Source organism: Nyctereutes procyonoides, unplaced genomic scaffold (assembly GCF_905146905.1).
Source record: "Nyctereutes procyonoides isolate TBG_1078 unplaced genomic scaffold, NYPRO_anot_genome, whole genome shotgun sequence".
Lineage (NCBI taxonomy): Eukaryota > Metazoa > Chordata > Mammalia > Carnivora > Canidae > Nyctereutes > Nyctereutes procyonoides.
In genome coordinates, this window is record NW_026575120.1 from 33,012,994 (window position 1) to 33,036,037 (window position 23,044).

The following is a 23,044-nucleotide window of genomic DNA, read 5'->3' on the forward strand; positions in this document are numbered from 1 at the left end:
TAGTTAAGCAGAAAATGAACCATCAGCTCCATTTCCACTCTCTCTGCATGAATCCTTTTCCCTTTTCTTTCTTGGCTCAAACTATATGGCTCATATAGGATTCCCACCGTGTTCTTCAGTGACTCTTACCTTGCTAAGTATTCTTTTCTTCTAAGAAATGCCGAATCCAAATAAAAGGTGGGAGAGAGTATGAGAATATTCTAAGGGGCAAAGACGAGAAAGTAAGAGAATAAACCTGTTGGTCTCGTTCCCCAGTTCTGACTCCCACAAAATGCTAGGAATTACTGGGGGGATGTGGGGACCTCTATGGAAGTGAAGTCAGCAGCCCGGGAACCTGTTTTCCATGCTTATTCATGCCACTGAATCCCATTAAATCACAAGGAAGCCCTGAGAGGATAAGCTCTAATACCAGTCAGTTCAAAAGTAGAAACCAACTGCAATTTGTTCTTTTCTCCCACTCTTCAACCAAAGTGCAGCTGAAAATCATCAAGAGTCAGCCTTTCCCTCAGGCCAGAAAAAAGTGAGCCGGCGATGCCCAAGGCTGGGGTGGGGGAGCTCTTAGGAATGTGCGATGGACAGCACCGGGCCTACAGACCTGGCCTCCATGCAGGAGGAGTTTGGGGCAGGAAGCTCCTGGGTCCTGGGCTACATGAAATGACTCAGAGCTATGGGATCACAACTCAGCCACAGAACAGAAAACAAATGAGGACCAAGACGAGCCTCTTTTTAGATGCAGGCTAAAATTTGGGAAAAGGTATCAGAACAAAGAAAAATACTGTGCTAGCTAGCAGGCCGGTTTCCTTTTACTTACAGGAAACCTTTCCTGCTGATTAAAGAGAGAGCCCCACCAGCTCAGAGACCTAATGTCAGGGCAGGAGGAGAGGGGAACTGCACCTTGCTTTAGCTGGTGACACAGACACCAAAACAATTCTGAGCAGGGGAGATGCAAGCTGCCTCCAGCACACGAGCCACGGCGGTGGAAAGAAGGGCTGGAGCAAAGGACTCTGCACACCCTGGCATCAAAGCTTGACCAACGGCTTCAGCTCCAAAGCCTCCCCTGGGAGCAAACCACACAGATTTGGGACACACACAAGACTGAAGACCTCATTCCAAAAGGAGTGAGAACATTACTGGGTCAACTGACAGAACTAGGATGCGAACTGTCAGATAAAACTGTTGCATTGGTGTCACGTTCTCTAACGCTGGTGACCGTGCTGTGTAATTCAGGGGTGGGGGGCAGGTACCCTACTCTCAGGAAGCACGCAGACCATGCTGGGTTTGGCAAAGCAGCACCGTCCACCTGAACTCCATGTGATACTAGAAATGCTCTTTAACCTCTGCGGACCAGCATGGGAGCCACTAGCCACAGGGGGCTACTGAGCAATGGAAAATGTGCCCAGTGGGACTGTGGAACACACTTTTACATTTGGTTTCATTCTAACTTAAGTAGCCGTGTGGAGCTTGTGACTCATGGATTTGATGGTGCAGAAATAAAGGGCCATGACACCTATAACTTACCTTCAAATCATTCACTGAAAGTACATGTATATGTTAATATATATGTGTGTATATACACACGTGAGCACACATGTGACAACAAAGAGGAAGTGAGTGTGCATCATTGCGAGCATGCAAATGGAGTAAAATGAAAATGGTCGATCTGGGTAAAAGGTATGGGGCTATCCTATGTAAGCTACTTTTATTTTTGCAAATTTTCAGGAAGCTTACAATTATTTCCAGACAAAATATATTTTTTAAATGTATGAGGGTGAACATTTATTCATTCATCAATGAACTCTAACAGGTTCCAACAGGAACTTACTTCTAGGTAGGGGTTTGGGGCCAGGAGGTTCAAGGCATCCTAAAATTTTGAGCAAACACAATAGGCCCCACATAAAATTTGGGACAAAGCACAAAGCATTGCTCATTCAAACCCATCATTTGGTGCTTGTTCCCAGGGGCAGGATCCGTACTGCTCCTCTCTTGCTGTGGGCCTTCCTACCTCCTTCCCTTAGCCTATGTATGTTCACAGAGGACTTGACTACAGTGGCAAGTTCAGGGCAGTTTTTACCTAATAGCTTTGCCGACATATAATTCACATAAAAGTCACCCCGTGAAAACGCACAGCTCAGTGGTTGTAAGTGCATTCAGTTGTGGGACCACCATCACTCCCTGATTCCAAAACATTCTCATCATGACCCCACCCACCCATCAGCAGCCACTGCCCGTTCTCCCCTTCCTCAGCCCCCAGCATCTCTAATCTGCTCCCTGTCTCTACGGATTTGCCTATCTGGGACATTTTGCACAAACAGCCCTGTACAAGTGGCCTTAGGCGTCGGCTTTCTCTCACTTAACGTAATTTTTTCAAGGTTCATCTGTGTCATAGCCTGTGTCGGCATTTCATTCCTTTGTCTTGCCAAATAATAGTCCCCTGAGTGGACAGAGCACATTAGTTTGTCCCCCCATCAGCTGAAGGAGGTCTGGGCGGTTTCCGCTCTCTGCCCGTTTTGAACAACACTGCTGTGAACCTGTGCACGAGCCCGTGTAGACAAATGTCTTCACCTCTCTCGGGCTGGGTCGCGAGGGCACTCCAGGGTCAGCCTTCTGAGGAGCTGCTGCCCTGTGCTCCGAAGTGGCCTCCTGGCGTCCCCAGGAGCTGTGCCACCCAGCGGTCCCCGCTAACTCTCCAGAGGTGGCTGCCCTTCTGTCATCTGGGAACTACCGCAGCCTGCACTCAAAGCAGGAGTCAGGGTTTGTTTGACTCGAGGTAAATAAATGAGGGGAAGCTGTGACTCGCTCGGTGCCAGCAGCGAGCTTAGCCTCGCGTCGTCCCGGAGAACGAGCCAGCACCTGGCAAGGCTGACGAGGCCTGGCGCCTCGCGCGCGGCTGCCGGGTGAGAGGCTGAGTGTGCGGCCCCGCTGCGGCAGGACGCGGCCTGGCCCCCTCTGACTGTCCCCTCGCCGTGGCAAAGCTGCTTGGGCCACTGGTCAAAGCCTCGGCTAGGGTTATTTGCTGTGGCCCACGGATCGGATCGTGCTCCTGAAAACGCCGGCCGAGAAAGCGGCAGGAGAAAGGCCGGAGGGAGGGCGTGAGCGCCTCAGACGAGGAAGACGTGGCCGAGTCGCTGAGTCGCCGAGTCGCCGAGGCCGGCCCGCGGGGCCTGTGGCCCGTTAGCCCGGAGACGTTCCCGAACGCGGGCAGAGCCCGGCCCCGATGCAACTGGTGATCCCTACTGGGCCCGCGGGCCCTCCCCGCTGCTGCCGAACAGATGCCACACGGGCTCCCTGGTAGGGCACCGGACTGGACCCCCTGGACGAAGGAGCGGCTTCCAGAGCTACACAAGTTCCGAGGCTGGACGCCGGGCTGGGAGGCAGGATGGCCTTGGCAGAGAAGGGAAAGACAGAGGTCCTGGGATGGTCGGCTCTCCGCTCTGCTCCCCCGACAACTGGGGGAGCCCCTGGGGAGCCCTCTGCCATTCGGAGCCAGATGCTTGGCACCGTCCCACCCCCTTGCTGGGGTCGACCTTTCTGCCCCCTTTCCCGCCTCAGGACCGACCTTGTTGCCAAAATCTTTTATTTTTTTTATTTATTTTATTTATTTATCTTAAAGATTTTATTTATTTATTCATGAGACACACAGAGAGACCCAGAGAGAGAGGCAGAGACAGGGGAAGAAGGCTCCATGCACGGAGCCTTCTATGGGACTCGATCCCAGGACTCCGGGATCATGCCCTGAGTCAAAGGCAGATGCTCAACCGCTGAGCCACCCAGACGTCCCCAAAATCTTTTAAAATAAATTGTATTCCAAAGGTGAATTGCTGCTTCCTTAATAAAGAGACCTCGACCGTGGTTTCATGTTGTGAGGATGCAGAAGGGAAGGAAGCTGGCCTGAGATGCCAAGTGTGTACTACCTTGGCCACGGCCTGTCCCCTGGGCCCCAGTCGATCTACACCTTCTAGCCCATCCCTCAGTCATCTCTTCCTCAATGTCATGAATGTTTAGCGCTTTACTATAGCTCTGAGTGTTCCCAGGTAATTGCTCCTAACTCCTGCTCATTCACTCTTTCTGTCATCATTCAATAAATAGCAGTTATAATCTATATTCACTTCTTGGTTTTTAATACGCTCTGCCTTTCAAAAGTCCTAGATCGGGGGGCGGGAGGGGGAGCGGGCCAGGGGCGAGGCAAGCAGCAGGGCCTGGTGTGACGAGAACAGGGAGAGAAACACGGACTTGATCTTTATGTATATTATCTCAAATAATTCTCACGACTTCCCCGTGGGGTCATTATTGTCATCCTCACTTTACAGAAGCAGCGAGACAGAGACAGGAACAGGCTTAGCCGCCCACGGCCACGCGCCAGTCAAACGGCAGAACCGGGGTTCCCACGCTCGGCGGCGGGACTCCGGAACCTGCGTTGTTTTCATTACTAGCATAAATGACAACATTTTCAATGCCACGCACCCTCATTCAAGCATGACAGGATTATTATTTGTAGAAAGGACAATGGATTGGGAGTGAGAAAACCTGATTTTGAGTCTGACTCTTTGTTGTTGACTTTAAGCAAGTCACTTAGTATTTCTGAGCACAGGTTTCCATCTCTGTAAAGGATGCAATGTTTCCCGAAGCACGTTTAGTGTCCTGTGAGCTATTAATACTTACTATGGAAAAAGGAGGGAAAAAGTGAGACTCAGATGGTTGAAGAAATGCTGGGTCCCATCCAAGTGAGCTTCTTTTGCCTTCAATCTACTGATGAACACTGTGTGTATCCAAGAGGGTCACACAACATACTCTGACCCAAATTTCTTTACCAGAGGAGAACAACTTTTTTTTTTCTCCTCCAGGCAAAATATTTTTGGTCAAGAAAGGAGATTGGAAAATTCAGGATTGGAGAATCCCCAAGGAACCTCCCAGCTCTAACAATGAATAATTTATGATTCATCTTATCCTTCCGACTAGATGGCACACGTTCTGAGGGCAGGGTGTGCTTCTCTGTGAAACAGTGGGAGGATGGCCAGGGAGAGCCAGGTCCGAAAGTTCAGAGGAGCAAAGGGAGCCAGAGATAGCTCCCCTGTGGACGGTTGTTCCCTACAAAGGACTAGCATACCAAGAGGTACCTCCTATCCTTTCCTTAGTTTTACAATAAGTCAGCAACATCCAAATGCAAACTGGGCTGGCTTTGTTCCCCCAAAGCAAATTTCCTGGGCATTAAAGAGATTTCTACCTGTCCTGACATACTTAAGAGGAGGAATCAATATTGTCTGTCCATGACCCTTCAAAGCCACATCTAGTCTTTAGGGCAAATACGTGGGTTGGCAGTTTGGCAAATTGGTGGAGACGGCTCTCTGCAAGGGGCAGCCCAGGCCTCCACTGCTCCATAGCACCTTTTCCCCCTGGTGTGTAGGAAGAAAGGATCCTAACTATAGAGACCCCACTGGGCCTTGAGGGATGGTTATACATGCCAGGCTGGAGGGATGGAGAAGGAAGATAATGGGGGCAAAGGTAAAGGGGCAGCAGAGTATAAAACATGTCTCAGGACACAGAGTACAATTCTCAGAACAGAGAATAATTTCCAGGTCTTCAAAGGTTTCTCATAAAACTCCCTTCTTTTTAAAGCGGACCCATGATTTTCCTTGGGACATTTTTATATATGACTTAAAATTGCCAGATCACTCTTGGAAAAATATGCTACTCATCTTGGCAGTGGTACTGAAGAAAGAAGCTGATGTTCTCAGATATATCCTTATGTGGTCCTCAGCCCCAACTTCCAGATGCCCACAGCATACAATGGAGGATACCCTGGTGTGGTAGCAGCAAAAAACCCAAAAAACACAGCACAATTACCCCCTAAGTCCTCTCCATCTAGAAAAAAAGCCCAAGACTTAGAAATAGAACTAGCTACTGCCCCCATAGATTCATTCGGAGCTCATTTCCAGGCCAACTATCCCCTGCTGTTCCAGGTTCCAGATTTGGGTTCCAGGATCAGAGTGCCTCATCAGAATGGCTCTGTGCTAAGAAGAGCTCTGGTCAAGACATAATGGTTTAGGACTCAGGATACTGGGGATTCAACGTCTGAGCAATTAGTTCCAGATGTCACCTCATAGGCTATAGACTTCTGTGAGAAACCTGGAGAGAGGAAGGCACAATGACTGCATGCCTATTTAAAACTGCATGCCAGGCACAGTATCCAGAATATATTAAGAACTCTTAGAACTCAATAATGGAAAAACACACACCCATTTTTAAGAAATGGGCAAAGAATTTGAATAGACCTTTCTCCAAAAGACACATACCAGCAAGCACATGAAAAATCTCATTATTAGCCATTAGAAAAATGCCAATCAAAACTACAATGAGATACCAAGAGAACTGAAAGCATATGCCCACGCAAAAACTTGCACACAAGTGTTCATGGCATAATTCATAATAGCCAGAAAGTGGAAACAATCAAATGTCCATCAAGTGACTAATGGACAAACAAAATGTGGTACGCCCATACAGGGGAGTATTACTTGGCAATGAATAGGAGTGAAGTGCTGATAACATGAAACAAGTGGCAAAACATTATGCCAAGCAAAAGAAGCCAGACGTAAAAGACCACATACTATAGGATTTTGCTTATATGAAATATGTCCCGGACAGGCAAATCTATAGAGACGGGATGTAGTTAGTGGTTGCCAGGGACTAGGTAGGGGGAAGGGTGGGGAGAGACTGCTAATGGGTGTAGACTTTCTTTTTGGGGTGAGAATGTTCTGGAATTAGATAGTAGTGATCAACACACAACTTTGAGAATATACTAAAACCGAATGAGTTCAGGGTACAAATCAAGGCATTTCAAAAGGGGTAACCATATGATATATGAATAATATCTCAATAAAACTGTCTAAAACAGGGCACAAACACAGATGCTTGATGCATAGTATCATCCGATGAACCTGAAATGGGTATTAACATCCCCTTTTCACAAGTGAGGAAACTCAAGGATCGGTGAGCTATGGCTCATCACCAAGAGTCGCACAGGTCGCCATGAGACCGAGGGGGTTTAAGCTCGGGTCACTGACACCAAAGACCATGTTCTGCCCACCACTCCATGCTGCTTCTCGTCAAGGTGATAAGCTAACTAGCAACTGCAGGACGGTTCCTATGGAAAAAATAGCACTCCCTGGACAAAGAATCACTGACCGACATAAAATGCTAGTGTGGGAAGTCGTGTTAAAGGGCACCTCGCCAAATCCCTTCAATTTACAGATGAATAAGCAGAGCTTCAAGGCAGTCAACTGACCTGTCCAACCAAGGCGGCAAGGCTGGTGGGAATGTTCACCCCTCTCGTTTTACAGAAGACAAGCTGGTGTATTGTTCACTGCGATTAGTTAGGAATCAAAAGGTAGATGGAGTTCACCCAGTTGGGGCATGCAGGTCAACAGGTATTCAGCAACCTTCAAACACGCCAGTCTCACATCCAGATCCCAGCTAGAAGATCACTCAGGCCGGTTATAGCTCACATTATTCTGCAGTTACCCTGAAATTTCTCTCCCAACCCCAGGAGTGCTCTGAAAAGTCCCACCAGGGTGCGACTGTTCCAAGGATCCCTCAGAGCTTTTGAACTACTTAGCAGGAACGGGGAGTTCTGGATTTAGCATTCAAGTGTGAGGATAAAGGCTCGGGAGACTTGAGCAACATTCCCCCCGCCAATCCGAAGTGACTCTATGGGGAACCACTTGCCAAGGAAAGGAGAGGAGAGCTGGAGCCAAATGAACTCCCACTGTATTATGGGGCCCTGAGTACTCCCCAACTGGGGGTTTTTAATGCCTGCGAAATGTCTCCACGGGGATGTCCTGTCTCATACTTAAAATGTCCCAAATCAAGGTCATTACCCTAGGCTCATCCCACAAAGCTACCCCTCCCTCGTTTCCCTTTTTCCCATGACTATACTATCCTTACGTTCCCCCAGCGGCCTGGGCAAAATACCTAGCTCGCCTTTCCCATCCTTCCCCTCTTCCTGCTCTAACTCCTCTTGGGCTCCAGGGCTGGAGTCTGCCTCCTGTGCACACTCATGGCAAGCGCTGTCCTAGGCGCCATATGTTTCCTGCACTGAGGTCGATCCCGCCCACTAACTAGGTAAGTCCTTCACAGCAAGTAGCAGCCAAGACTATTTAAACACAGAAGAAGAGATAGATGACCTCACATGAGCAGGTCACAGAGAGGTTATTAAATAAAAGATAGAGCCAGGAAGAGCAGAGCAGATGGGGCCGTGAGCTGCTCCTTGCATGTATTCTGCTGGAACGGAACGGCACACCAGTACACTGGGGCCGCTGACTGCATCTGCAAATTATTAATGATTTCTAGCGTGGTCCCTCTGAACTCTCCATCTGCTGATGGCAACCACAGTCAAATAAGGACATTCAAACGGAAAACCCTGTGACCTGTGACTTGCCTGTCGTACCAGGTTTGACACTTGCTTTCCCCCAGCCGTGCCTTGGGCATCCGTGCCTGCAGCAACATTGGGCTGCCTGGCTGCCCATCCAAATCAAGGCCATCCTTCAAAAACCAGATCAAATAAGGCATCTCTGGTCACTTGGGGCCCTCTGGGTTTTCTCTTGATGGCGCTCATCACAAATTACCTTGCATCACTTGGTATCTTTAGTTGCTTTCTTTAATCCCATCTGCAATGCGTTTAGAAGTTCTTAGAAAAGAGAGAGTTGGTGGTCAAGTGGGCAAATATGGGGTAGCACTGTATGAGCATTAGTACTATTAGCCTTCATTGCTTACTGGCATCCCCCGGGTCCCAGGCAAGTGGCACCAGTTACCAAACAGGCTGAAGGCTGACAAGCACTTTTTTCTCAGCGTCTTCTTAAGCGAAACCCTTGCCCTCCAAGACCCAGAGAGTCCAGCTGAACATCCATCCGCTCACCATTTGATCAAGCATGCTGCCCTTTCCTTCTACAAGATCCCGTTCCACTGCTTCGAGTCCAGTCCGCCAGAACGCAGGGGGGCTCGGGGAGAAGCAGGCATCATTCCGCCATACAGTGTCTCCGCATGACACCCATTATTTGTCTCAGGGGCTAGAAAAACCTAAGACTGATGAACCTTTTACTTCTCTGTGAAATCAAAATGATAACAAAGTAAAGTTGGAAAAAGAAGGGATTTTTAAATTATACTGGGCACAGAGCCAAAGCCAGTGGTGAGACAATGACAAGTCATTTGTCCAGGGCTGGCCAAAAACATTCACAGGGGTGCGTTCTTTTTCATCTAATAATGCTGGGGTTGGGGTTCCGTTTTAGATTCCGAAATATCCCTTGTCTGCTCTCTCCAAAACAGCATCCTCTGGGAATATGTCACATGCAATGGTGCCAGTGAAGGGGGGGCGGGGGGGCAAAGGAAGCCCCAGTACCCTTTACCAGGCATCTGCTATAACCAACCTAATACCAAAGACTCCAAGGGAGAACCTTCTGCCTTCAGAGAAGGTAGTCTAATCTGGACATCTCTGCAGTCCTAGCACTGGACCACCAGTCCCACGAGGTACATCAGAGCCAGCACACACAGCCTGAAAACAGACCTGGACCACAGACCCAGCTTCCCCACGTCCTCCTCATATTCCTTACTCTGCCCTGCTTCTCTCCTGAGCACTAAATAGCGTAAGACAATTTGGGTTCTGAGAAGTGAAATACAACCCTGTATTAAGCATCTTTCAGTAAAATCTCTAGAAGATTCTCCTGTGTTCTTCACTTCCACTCACACCAAAGCCCCTTTAGCTGAGAATGTGAAGGTGATCTATGAGCCTCGTGAAAAACCAGGCAACAATGTTTTCTTCTCTGGGTCCTATCCCAATATATGACTCTGCTCTAGAGCCACACTGTCCAATACAGGGGCCCCAGTCACTGTGGCAATTTAGATTAAAATTAAATAGAATTTAAAACTTAGTTCCTCAGCCACACCAGCCACGTCTCAAGCATTTAACAGCCACATGTGGCAAATGGCTACCATTTTAGTGAGTATGGATCTAGAACATTATCATCGGTGCAGAAAGTTTTCTATTAGACAAAACTGTTCTAGACAGTGACACTTGTAGGCTGGCAGTTTTCAAAAAAACTGTCACCTCGTAGTCTGGAAGAAAATATATTTCCAACCCCAATGGGCAAACTGCTTTATCTAAAACACCCCATGAGGTAAAAGCTCACCTCAGAGCAATGTCCTTCGCATAACAAGCACTCACATTCTTCAGACATTGGTCTGCTTGTCTGTACTGCTTGTCTTCTTTCTACTTCCTCTCTGCCTTCCATCTGACTCCACACTCCTATGGAAAGTATAACCAAAGCATGTGAGTGACTCTCGTTTCTCTCTGGAGTCAGGAAGTCACCACCTCTTCATGGGCTGGCCCTGTGTTCATTTGCCAGGGCTGCTGGGACCCAGAACCAGAGACTGACTGGCTTAACCAACACTAGTTTATCTGTCTCTTACAGCTCTGCAGGCTAGAAGTTCAAGATCAAGACATCGGCACGGTTGGTTCCTTCTGAGGCTGTGGGGGGAGAATCTGTTCCAGGCCTCTTCCCTAGCTCCTGCTGGTTTCTGGCAATCTTCAGTGTCCTTTGGATTGTAGAAGCATCACCCCAATCTCTGCCTTTGTGCTCTCATGCAGCTCTCATGAGTGTGTCTGTGTCCAAATCTCCCCTTTGTTTCTAAGGATACCAGTCATATAGGATTAGTTCATTCCTGTATGAAGTCATCTCTAACTAGTCACATCTGCAATGACCCTATATCCAAATAAGCTCACATTCTGCGATACTGGGGGGTTAGGACTTCAAATATAAATTTGGGTGGGGGGAGGGGAAGGGGGACACAATTCAACCCATAACAGGCCCTCAAAGCCTCCAAGAAAAAGCACTCCTCCTGGCACACCATCTGTTTTCCATTATTCTATTAATATGAAAAGATCCATAAGAAGTTCCTCGCTACTCAGCTTGGTGGGAGCAGGTGGTGACCCCAGGCAGAGGCTTATACTGCATGAGGCTATTTCCATTATACATAAAGTCAGCTCAAGCCCACTGTACTTGATTTAACAAGGTCCAAAACACAAGGACAAAAACACAGATTTTTGGCAGAAGTGCAAAAGGAAAAGTATGACAACTGTCATGGTCACAAAATAACCTCTGCCGTGTTCATCTGGCTGCACTACCTCACCATACAGGACGTTCTCCAGGTGGCACGGCAAACACACGTGGGAGAATGTCTCCTGAGGAGACTCCCTAACAGAGCACTTGGTCGTCATAGTCATCACAAAAAACCCTGCCCAAGCTGGTCAGACATGAGCATAAAGAGCAGGAAGGCATGCATCAGCACAGCGCACCCAGAAATGTGCCAGAGTTCACTGCCCAAACATCTCAGGGTGAGATATGAGAGCTACCTATAAATGCCGGTAGCAAGGAACAGAGAAAAAAAACCAACACGTTCCAGGGCTAGAAAACCTGATTTGAATCCTAGCTTTGACACTTACTAGATGACAAATCTTGGACGAGGTAGTTAACTAGCATCCTCAAGCCTGTTTGCCCATCTGTAAAACGGGGAGCATGAGGTCCACCTCACACTACTATCTAAAGAAAGATCTAGTGGTGGCCATCCTTCTAATAACTAACCTTTACTGAGTGTTGGTGATGTATTCATGATCCCTCCCAATCCAGTCGGTGAGGTAAAGCACCATCTGCCCCAATTTTTTTGAATAAAGGAACTTGGCCTTAGAGCCCAGAGCTGAGCTGGATCCCATAATTGCAAAGCCACACTCCTAACCATTTTATGATATGCCTGGTACATAGTAAGAGCTCTATAAATGCTCATTCTCTCTGCTTCCCACCTACCCCTTTCACTGGCATCGTGCACAGTGTGTAACAATGCATGTTGTACTGCCATTCAAATCTGCACAAGGACACAAGATCATCATAAGTCACTTGGAATAATTATCACCTCTATCAGGACACAATTATTGTCTCGTGTGACACTTCCCCAAACCCTCTTTCATACCCTTTTTACTACATACCTAGCGGTCGGTGGTGTCACTTACTACACTCCCCTCTTCCCTACTGCCCTGCCTCAGTCTACCTTCTCATTCTCATTCTCTGTTTATACACTTGAGACAATAATATGCAACTGAATGGTCTGGCTTTTGACTCCCCTCCTCTTTTTAACTGCTAGCCTGTATACAGAGGACACTGTCCCTGGGTAAATAGTGGTTTCTTGGTTATGGACTCATGGTTTTAACAGTTAGGCTTTGTCCCTGGGAGTGGTTAAATAAAGATAGATATTAGCATAGTTTTCCACCCAATTATCCTATTTACAAAAATAGAACTCTCCTCTGTGAATGTTTCAAATAGAGTCCTTAATTTCTACAGAAGATGTCAACCTTACCAGGTCGATTCCTATAGCCTCAATCAGTGAGCAAGAAAGAATACAGCATGGTCAGCAATGGACTATAACCCTGAACATACATATATACATATATATAAGTATAAATATATATATATTTATATATATATATAGAGAGAGAGAGAGAATTATGAGAGCATATACAGATACACACATATATCCATTCATATACACACACCAGAAGTAACACTTATGAAGACTGTCTGATGGATATGGAGACGAGCAGCTCTGCCGGGTGTTTTGGGTTCTAGCATTGCATCAAACTGCACCCTTTGGAGGCTAGAATTCCTTTTGCCAGGATGCATTTTGATGTTCTGCCTTGAGCTTCCAATCAGGACAACTGTGAGGAAGAGCTCTAAGAACCCAGCTGTTCATCTGCTATGGGAATGTTATACCCTGTTCATGATATCACTCGGTTCTTCCTAGATGAAAAAAGTCTACATGCAAAATTTAGGTTAAAGATGGGGTGCCTCTAGGGCACCTGGGTAGCTCCGTGGGTAGAGCATGCTTGATTTCAGCTCTTGATTTCACTCTTGATTTCTTGAAATCACTCTTGATTTCAGCTCAGGTCATGATTTCAGGGTTGTGGGACTGAGCTCCCATGCCAGGCTCTGCACTGGGCATGAAGCCGGCTTAAGATTCTCTTTCTCTCAAAAAAAAAAGTGGTAGTGGGGTGCTCCTGGTTGGCTCAGTTGGTAGAGAAGACTCTTGATCTCATGGTCATGAGTTTGAGCCCCATAGTACAAGGACAGTTAATAAACAAACACTCTTTGCTTCTCTTAAAGTTTCAGGATGTCTTCCTTGTCTGGCAGCAAGAATTACTGAACTGACCACATTTTCCCCTTCTCTTTGACCCAATGAAGCTCAGAGACATGAGGCTAAGCTAGAGCAAGGTAGAGGTCTCTCACTGTCTAAATATTTGATACTTTTTCCTCCTGCTTTTGAACTTTCATGTTTGTATTTTTCCTGTTCCTGTTCTTAAATCCTTTTTTATAGTGTAATGGTTATTTTATGTATTTATACTATAAAATAAAGCATAATTTATAGACTAAGGTGAGGTATAAATACTTAGTTGGATAGAACTCAATGAAAATAATTACCATAGCAAATAGACCCAAATTTAGAGAATGCCCGTAGTTTAAAAATATGATACAATCAGAGAAAATTATTAATATGTTGAAGCTGACACCATAAGTTGCCTTCCTAACATCCAATCCTGCTTTCTCCTCTGGCAGAATGCTGATTAGATTCAAATGTCACCCCCAACCCCACCACCACCACCGCCAACCACCTCCCATCTTCCCTCTTGGTGGCTCAGGATCCCACCTTGATTGGTCTAAGCTTAAGCACTCCTGTGACTGAGAGGCACTGATCTGGGCTGGGCTGTTAGCAGTTTTACCCAAGAGAAGGGAGAAGAGACAGCTGGGGGCCTTTAGGGAAGGCTTCCTTGTTTGATGAGTGGGTTATTTGCATGGCTGGATGGACGGAAGGATGGACGGATGGACAAACATGGATTTCTGCAGGGCCAACCACACCAATTTTTACCATCTATAAGTGCTAGGTACTAAACCGCACACTTTGGGAGGTCCACGGATAAACGAGAAATGACAAAGGGCTGGAGGAGGTAGATGCCGTAAGAACAACACTCCTCGAAAGGCTCCTCCAAGTGCAGCTCTCCAGGGGCTCCCCTGAACCTCAGGAATGCCAGGAGGTTAATGTCAGATAAATGCTTTGAAAGACTCCCCATAAATACCAAATTCTCCACCACTACATAGGCCTAGCTCCTGTTCTTCCTCAAAAGAAGAAAGGAGGAGCGAGGGAAGGAGGCGAGGAGGAAGCCCAAGAAAGCTTGCTAGTCTGTTTCAAAGGACATTTGCGTCTTCTCCGGACCAGGTAATGGTGCTTCTACATTAAAATGCAACCGTGCTCGGGTCACCAACAATCTGCTTTTTCTCTTAGAGACACCAGACACACGTGGGCCTGCCCACACGCGTGGAAACTATTTGAGATGTTCTCCGACCCACCTGCTCGGCCGCCCCCTCCCCCCCACCGATGCATCTTCTTCTGGTGGAAGAAGTCCAAGTGCTGTTCCGTCTCTTTCCTCGCTGCCTCCCTGCTGCCACTGCGCTCGGAGGTCAGCGGTGTCCCGCGCAAGCCTTGCTCCCCTCGCCGTCTCCAGGACACCCACCGAGGTATCCCGGAGACACCTGAAATGTAACCCCTCACACAGCTCTCCTCCACTCTCCGAAAAATCTCGCACATGGCAAAATACAAGGATGTTCTCTCATCCTCTAGTAACTCTCGACGGCCTGGCTCTGCATGGCCTCCCGGGGTGCCCCTCGTTCCTCGGGGTCTCTGCACATGTGCTCTCTTGCTTCCACGCTCACCTCTCTCCCTTCTGCACCAGATCACGTCCACCTCACTTCTGAACTGCTGAAAACCCCAAATCTTCCCGATTTAGCGCCCAAAGCTAATTTCTTGAGGTTAGGACCCCTACACTCAATATTCCCTCAGTCCTCACATCTGCAGGCTTCTTTTGCTTTTGAGGACAGCATTCTCCAAAGTCACCTCCTATAAAGCAAAGCCTGTTTCTCACTGACCTCTATGTCCTCGCAGCAGAAACAAAAACAACCAACTGTGCCGACACGCGTGGAGGAGCAGCTGCACCTGCTCTGCTGACGTATGGGGGGGATCCCCTCGCCAACCCTCCAGCCGGACTGCAAACGTCCCCGCTTCCAATTAGTCTGACACCACCCTTGAAGCCTGCACTTCGGCACCTCGGATTCTGTCCCGAAGGGGGCCTGGGTGACAGATGAGGCAGACAGGAGCGCAGGTGTGTCCTCACAACCCGGAAACTAACTCCAAGGGCGCGTCCCACAAGGGGGCGTCTCTACCTACGCGCAGGAGGGCCCAGGGGGGCATGTGTCCCAGGGATCTTCTGCTCGCCTTTACAGTGACCCAGGGGCGTGGTCATGTTTTCTATTCCATTTCAGGCAGACTTGCCGCATCTCACACTGTTCTCGGAGCCCAGCTGTGGCACTCACCTGAGGATGGGACGTGCGACAGGAAAAGGGGAAGGATCAGTAGAGAAAGATACCAAATGTCGTGAGTGCTAAAGCACATTCCGACTTGGGGCAACACACAGAGAGGAGCTCTTGGCTCACCATGCATCTGTTCCTGCAAGATACCAAAAGCCTTGTGCATATAGTAGCAAGCCTGCTTTAAAAAACATTTTTTTTTTCTGGTTGAGCACAACATGGAAAGTTGTAAAAGTAAAACTTATGTCTGTTTTGTTTTAAGATTTTATTTTTAAGTTATCTCTACATCCAACGTGGGGCTCAAAATCATAACCCTGAAATCAAGAGTCGTGTGTCTTACTGACGGAGCCAGCCAGGCACTCCTGTCTATGACTCCTAGTGCTTCTGCAAACGATCACTTGGAGGACCAAAGGATGGGGTATTTGTGCATGTGTGCATGCGCACACCCAACACGGGCCCTGGCCACCCGCCCCGATCCAGCAAGGTACAAGCAGTTAAAGGGTGAGCCTGTTTCTTTAATGATGCCAATCGTGAGATGGGGAAGGCGCCAGTGGAGAAGGCATTTAAAGCAGATTGCCCCATTTAGGGAGATATGATTCTTGGAAATGAAGATTGGCACTCTTCCTAGACTAAAGGTTGCACTGAATAACCAAGGAGCAGGAGGGCGACAGCACTGCCCGTTGGGCTGCAACCTGACTTCAAAGACGGGAGCCAGAGGCAGAAATGGGAAGAGGGGACGGGCCCAGGCATCAGGCTGTGACCTGTTCCAAGTGAGCTCCGAGGCCCATCATCTGAACTGGCCTCTCCCTGGAAGTGGGGGGGAAAGATGCTCAACACTCAGGCCCCAACTGAAGGGCTGGGAGAAGAGAGGGCCCATCAGGCCCTGGTCTATTAATTTCAGAACCATTTCAACAATAGTTCTTTTACCTAAGTCTCTCCCATCATTCAGGGAGCACAGATTCTAGGTGCTCAAGAAATGCCGTCACCTGGTTTTGGGTAAATGAAACACCTGGACTGAAGCTTCATTTTGCATCGCTAGAACACAGAACTGGGTGTATCAGATCCTTTTGCATGGAGGTCATGAGGAACAGAGTCAGGACCACATCCTTCAGTCACATTCTATCCCATCAGGACAACCATGTTCTCTGTCAGAAGGAATTATAAAGGTCATCTCATCAATCATCCATTTTATCCTGGACCCTACTCTCCAGCAGGCCCAGCAAGAGATGCTCATCTTAAATTCCTCCCAAGGAGTCACTGTTCTCCAGTACTGGCCATTTGTGGGGAGATTTCAGCATTATAATGTTGTTCTTTACAGTCTGATTAAATCTACTCCCTGTGGCTTTCAAATCACTGGTTCAAGTTGGATCCACAGCTACTTTTTTTTTTCTTAATCCATCTGCCCTTCAGATATTGCTTCTGTCTCATACAGTTCAATTCTCAGTTCCTTTCAGACAAATGTTTCCTTACAGCAAATGCACATGATTCTGACCCCTGTTCTACCTTCCCCATCTCAGGCCCAGACACTTGAGGAAAATCAATCTGTCTCAGTCAATGGATGAGGGAATGAATCAGTGAATTAGTCCATCTGTCTCTCCCTCTTACCCCCAACCCAAACATGCCTAATTTAAGGGTAACAATCATGCTCAAAGTCACATATTTTGAACAAAATCATGGTGATATAAAAATTCAGGACTGTCAGCCTCCCCAAGTCTCCTGCAAACACACATATGCATACACATACACACACACTCTCACACCTATTTTTATAATTAAAATATCTTTCTTCATGCACTGACATTAAGGAAAAAATAATCATTTCTTATTCAAGATTATTTTTCTGTCATTTAATTATTTCCCTTTTCCTGTAAAAAAAAATACTTATTTTGGTTATCTTCTCTTTTAAAAAAAATTTAATATAGACATTAGGTTCACAGCAAAAATGAGAAGGTACAGAGATTTCCCTTATACCCCTTACCCTACACATTCATCAGCTATGCTGTTAAGTATTTATTTTTTTTAAAAGATTCATTTTGAGAGAGGGGAGGGATGGGCAGATGAAGAGGGAAAGAATCTCCAGCAGACTCCCTGCTGACTGAGGCGCCCAAGGCAGAGCTTGATCCCAAAACCCTGAGATCATGACCTGAGCTGAAACCAGGAGTCAGATGGATACACAACAGCCTGAGCTACCCCAGAGTCCCTATGCTGCTAAATATTCTCTAAGACTAGCTTAAGACCTTAATCTTAATCAATATCACTTTTTTCTATTGTTAAATGTGATCTGTGTCTATGTAGCCACCTTCTAAAGGAAATTCTAAAACACAGCTCTTGGTAAACTTAGGACTTCTCAAATATATGTGAGCTGATTGGTCTCATTCAAAATACCCTGTTCCCAGGCCCAGAACACCTTTACCTAAGTTCTTATCTTCATTTTTTATATGTTGCTAAGTAGTCTACAATAACAACAGAATCTACGGCTTAAAATCATCCTCCTGAAAAGATAATGAGCCTATTAGACATATGTACCAGCAACTCTCATTCATTCTAATGCAAGAAAAATTAATGCTCATCATCACAAACCATGTATCATACAAAACTGTCTTTACTGGGCTGTTGGATTAACACATGACTTTCCTAGAGGGGGAAAAACCACCCTCTAATTATATTTTGCCCATGGTAAAATAAAATTTAATTTATATGTGCTAAATCACATTTTAACTTTAAAAAGTAGAAGTGGCCCAGAAATATAATAGAGCCAATCATTCATTAAATAAGATTTTACTAAATTTCAAATATTTGCCAGGCATTATGGTAGACACTGGGGATTTAGTAGTGAAAGCCTACTACTCCCTGTCCTCATGATGTCTCACTGGTGGGGGAAGGGAGGGTGGTGTTGGCAAAAGGAAACTAAATATATAAAGAAACCAGCAAATCAGAGCTACAACAAGATACTGCTTCACATCCACAAGAAGGGCTATGATTAGAAAGACAGACACCTGCCACAACATGGATGAGCCTTGAAAACATTACGATAAGTAAAAGCCGCCAATTGTAAATAACCACATGTTGCATGACGCCATTTATAGGAAATTGTAGAATAGAAAGGAGATTAGTGGTTTCCAGGGAATGAAGAGAAGGTAGGACAGGGGAATGATTATCAGTGGGTGCAGGATTTCCATCTGGGTTGTGAAAATGTTATAAAATTGGATAGTGGGGGGATGCCTGGGTGGCTCAGCAGTTAAGCATCTGGAGTCCTGGGATCCTGGAGTCCTGGGATCGAGTCCCACATCGGGCTCCCTGCATGGAGCCTGCTTCTCCCTCTGCCTGTCTCTCTGCCTTTCTCTCTCTGTGTCTCTCATGAATAAATGAAATCTTTAAAAAACATAAAAATAAAAAATAAAATTGGATAGTGGGGAGGACTGTACAATTGGACTGTACAATTCTGTTAAAGTCCTAAAAGCTACTGAATTTTACCCTTTAAATGAGTGAATTATACCCCAATAAAGCTGCTTTAAAAATATGCATGGAAATCAACAGTCCTCATAGATGCAAACGACCAGTTAGAAGACAATGACTTTGTTTATAAGTATAAATTTGAGATCTCTACATAAGCTCTACACAAAGAACTTTAAACATTATGAAAGTACAGAGGATCCCTGGATGGCTCAGTGGTTTGGCATCTGCCTTCAGCCCAGAGCATGATCCTGGAGTCCCGGGATTGAGTCCCACATTGGGCTCCCTGCAGGGAGCCTGCTTCTCCCTCTGCCTATGTCTCTGCCTCTCTCTCTCTGTGTCTCTCATGAATAAATAAAATCTTTTTAAAAAATTACGAAAGTACAAACAACAAGAACACATGGAAAGAAAACCTGATCTTAGATGAGAAGACTCGATCTTATAATCTGTATGTGATCCCATACAGAAATGCCAACAGGTTTTTCTGAATCAAGACCTGTGGATTTCTCAAATTCATATGGAAAAAAAAAAAAAAAAAGAAAAAAGAAATCCGGGAGGAGAGCCAGGAAAATTCTGAAAAGGAAGAGTAATGGGGAAGAACTTCCATATCCTTCAGATATTAAATAAAAGCATACACCTCAATAATGGACAACAGACCAACCAATGGAAAAGTATAGTCTAGAAACAGACCCCATGCCTACAGGAATTTAATACTATGGGTACTATGGGAAAAATACAAGCTTTTCAGTAAATGGTATTGGGATAACTGAGTATTAAAAAACAAAGTTGGCTCCAAACCTCAGAACATACCTTAGTTTTTAAAGAGAACATGAACCAAGATGTAAGAGGAAAAGATGAAATGACAAAAGTGCCAGAAGGAACTTAACAACCTAAAATAGGAAATATCTTTCTGATTCTGACTCAAAATACAAAAGCTGTAAACAAAAATATAAATTTCATTTCATAAAATTAAACAGACTTTTGAAGGGTAAAGTCACCACCATAAGGAATCAAAACACACACAGCCAACAGGAAAAAAATATTTGCAACTCATATCACAGGCAATATAATATACAAAGAGCTCTTAGAAATAAAGAAGATGAGCAACACAGTAGGAAAATGGATAAAGTTCAAAACACAGTTCAAAATAACATATATGATGACATTTACATAAATGAAAAAAATGCTCCACCTTACTTAAGAAATGTAAATTAAAACTACATCAAAATATCATTTCTCACCTATCAGCAAAAATCCACAAAAGTCTGACAACAGATTCTGTAGGAAAAACTCTAGGGAAACAGGCACATTCTTTTATTGTTTATTTGAGTGAAATATAGTACTAATCTTAACAGGAGGAATTTATCAATATCTCTAAAAAAATTTACAAGACATACTCCCCCGTTGGCCATCCAATCCCACTTATAGGATTATATGCCAGAGATACACCTACAGGAATATCAAATGACACATATATAAGCTTATCCATTACAATAGCAGAGGAGTGGTTACAATCCAAGATTATGTTAATATTCCATAAACCACAGTGTGTCAATAAAATGGAGTACTTTGTAACCATAAAAAAGACTGAAGATAATCTCTGCATACTAATAGGGAGAGAAAGCTAGAATACATTATTAAAAGAAAAAAGTTAAGATGTAGAATATATAAGGTACATCACCTTTTGCATAAACAAAGGAGAATAAGAATATGTATACACACACATAATTTGAATCTACAAAATGAAAGACTTAATTAACAAGACATTGACAAAGACGGTTATATGAGGGAACAAAGCAAGGGCTCACTGTGCATATCTTTCTATATACAGTTGTCCCCTCCTTCCCCCATCCATGATTTCACTTTCCCTGGTTTTAGTTACCCAAGGTCAACTGCAGTAAAGCAGCAGATAATCTTCCTTTTGACGTAATGTCAGAAGGTCAAAAACAGCCTGACGCTATGTAGCCATGCCTACATCACTTACCTCACCTTCATCGCATCACCCAGGCATTTTATCATCTCACATCACAAGGTGAGTACAGTACATAAGATATTTTGGGAGAGACCACATTCACATAACTTTTATTATAGTACATTGTTATAACTGTCATAACTGCTGTTACTCTTTTGCTATGCTTAATTTATGAATTAAGCTTTACGATAGGGATATATCATATAATGTAGCACATATAGGGTTTAGCACTATTTATAGTTTCAGGCATCCACTGGGGGACTGGGAACGTATCACCTGCAGATATGGGGAGACTACTGTGTGTTTAATTATTTTAACTTACAAACATAAGAAATATAGAGAAAATAATAAATCCCTATATACCTTTCATCTAGATTTAATATCTACATAGTTTTGACCTTTCAGTCATATAAATGCGTTCCCTATCCCAAAAAAAGCTAAATTAAAAAATTTCTTAAACTGAAAAGATACGAGAAGAAGTGAATCTAACATATGTCAAACTGAAGACACAATCACCCCGAGGAAGAATTTATTTTTAGGTACTTTAGAACAGTTTTTAATTGCACATCCTTAGGTGGACACATTCTAAGGACAACAAAAATGACAAAGATGTGTTAAATTCTCCTTTGTAGTTTTTGGTGTTTCTAATAATATAGGCATTGGTATTCTGAACTTTATTCTTATAAGTTAAATAAGAAATAAAGATTTTTCTGTAGAACAAAAAGGATTTACAATGACAAAATTGAGGAAACTGAGTGAAAGCACAGGCAAATGTCCATCAAAACTCTTAACTTTTAACAATATGTATCTTTTAGTTCTGTGAAACAAAAAAATCTAGTTTCTGAAACTAAATTTTCAAAACAAGTCACCTCTATAGCAATACCACTCCTAATGCTTGAACTGTGGTCTCTAAAACCACTGAGACCACTGAGAAGTCCAAGATGAGCCTGAGGCATCTTGCATTTAGTAAGAAAGCTTTTCAGGCTTATGAAGGGCCTGTCAAAACATTATAGTAGCTACCAGAAGGGGCCTCACTGCTTGAAGATATAACAAAAAGATTAACAATTAAAACACACCAAATCAATAAAAACCCATGCCTGTACAATGATAAAGACAGAAAAAAAACCCAATTTCTTCACCATTTGAAAAAGCTACTACACAACTCCTTTCCTTGAAAATTAAGGAAAGGGATCCCTGGGTGGCGCAGCGGTTTGGCGCCTGCCTTTGGCCCAGGACGCGATCCTGGAGACCCAGGATCGAATCCCACGTCGGGCTCCCGGTGCATGGAGCCTGCTTCTCCATCTGCCTGTGTCTCTGCCTCTCTCTCTCTCTGTGTGACTATCATAAATAAATAAAATTAAAAAAAAAAAAAAAGAAAAGAAAATTAAGGAAAGATTAGCAAAGATCCTGCCTTTCCTATTGGAACTATTATTTCAGGGTAACCAGACAGCCCCCAAAGATGAGAGCTCTACTTTATACAAGAAATGAAAGAATTACAAAGACATCATTTCACAAAACCTAATGAATGTATGATGATGGCAAGACTCATACGGTACTACAACCATTTGGTAAATAGTCTCTATACCAAAGTTACACCACATAGATCACTTTTGGCATCAAAAGGAAAAATGGAACTGGACAGTGAAGGGTTTGGGGTTATCACAAACCTAACCCTGGGGGCCAATCTTAGCTTCACTAATAGTAGTTCAGTGGAAGGTAAATAAAGTGCACAGAATCACCTTCAGGGATTCTAGCATAAAATGGTGAACCTGAACCCATGAAACCTTTAGATAAAGCAAATACAGGAGATGGAGAAGCAAGCCCAGCACTGTCCTAAAGAAACAAGCCCACAGGGGTGCCTGGGTGGCGTAGTCGGTTAAGCATCCGACTCATGGTTTTGGCTGAGGTCATGATCTCAGGGTGGTGAGATCGAGCCCTGTGTCAGGCTCTATGCTCAGTAGGGAGTCTGCTTTAGATTCTCTCTTCCTCTAGCCCTCCTGCTCCTGCCCTCTCTTGAGATCTCAAATAAATCAATATTAAAAAAAAAAAAAGCAGCAACCCACAGATGGAAAAGTAAGAAGGTAACTGCCCATTTCTTCAATGAGAGACTATGCCAGATTCAGAGACCAAAAGGAAGTTATAACCAGACATACTGCATGGGCCCCAATTA

At 45.0% G+C, this 23,044-nt stretch overlaps 1 protein-coding gene across 7 annotated transcripts in view; it reads right to left on the reverse strand.

Annotated features, from left to right (window-relative positions):
* The window catches only part of HIPK2 (homeodomain interacting protein kinase 2), a 191,902-nt gene that overhangs the window by 153,427 nt on the left and 15,431 nt on the right, over positions 1 to 23,044 (reverse strand). Inside the window, exon 1 of one of the 7 annotated variants that reach the window (XM_055335245.1) lies at positions 10,176 to 10,234. The exons of the other annotated variants lie outside the window; for them this stretch is intronic. The gene's annotated coding sequence lies outside the window, so the exon portion shown is untranslated. Of the gene's footprint in view, positions 1 to 10,175; positions 10,235 to 23,044 lie in introns of those variants that run through there. 7 annotated transcript variants of the gene reach the window in all.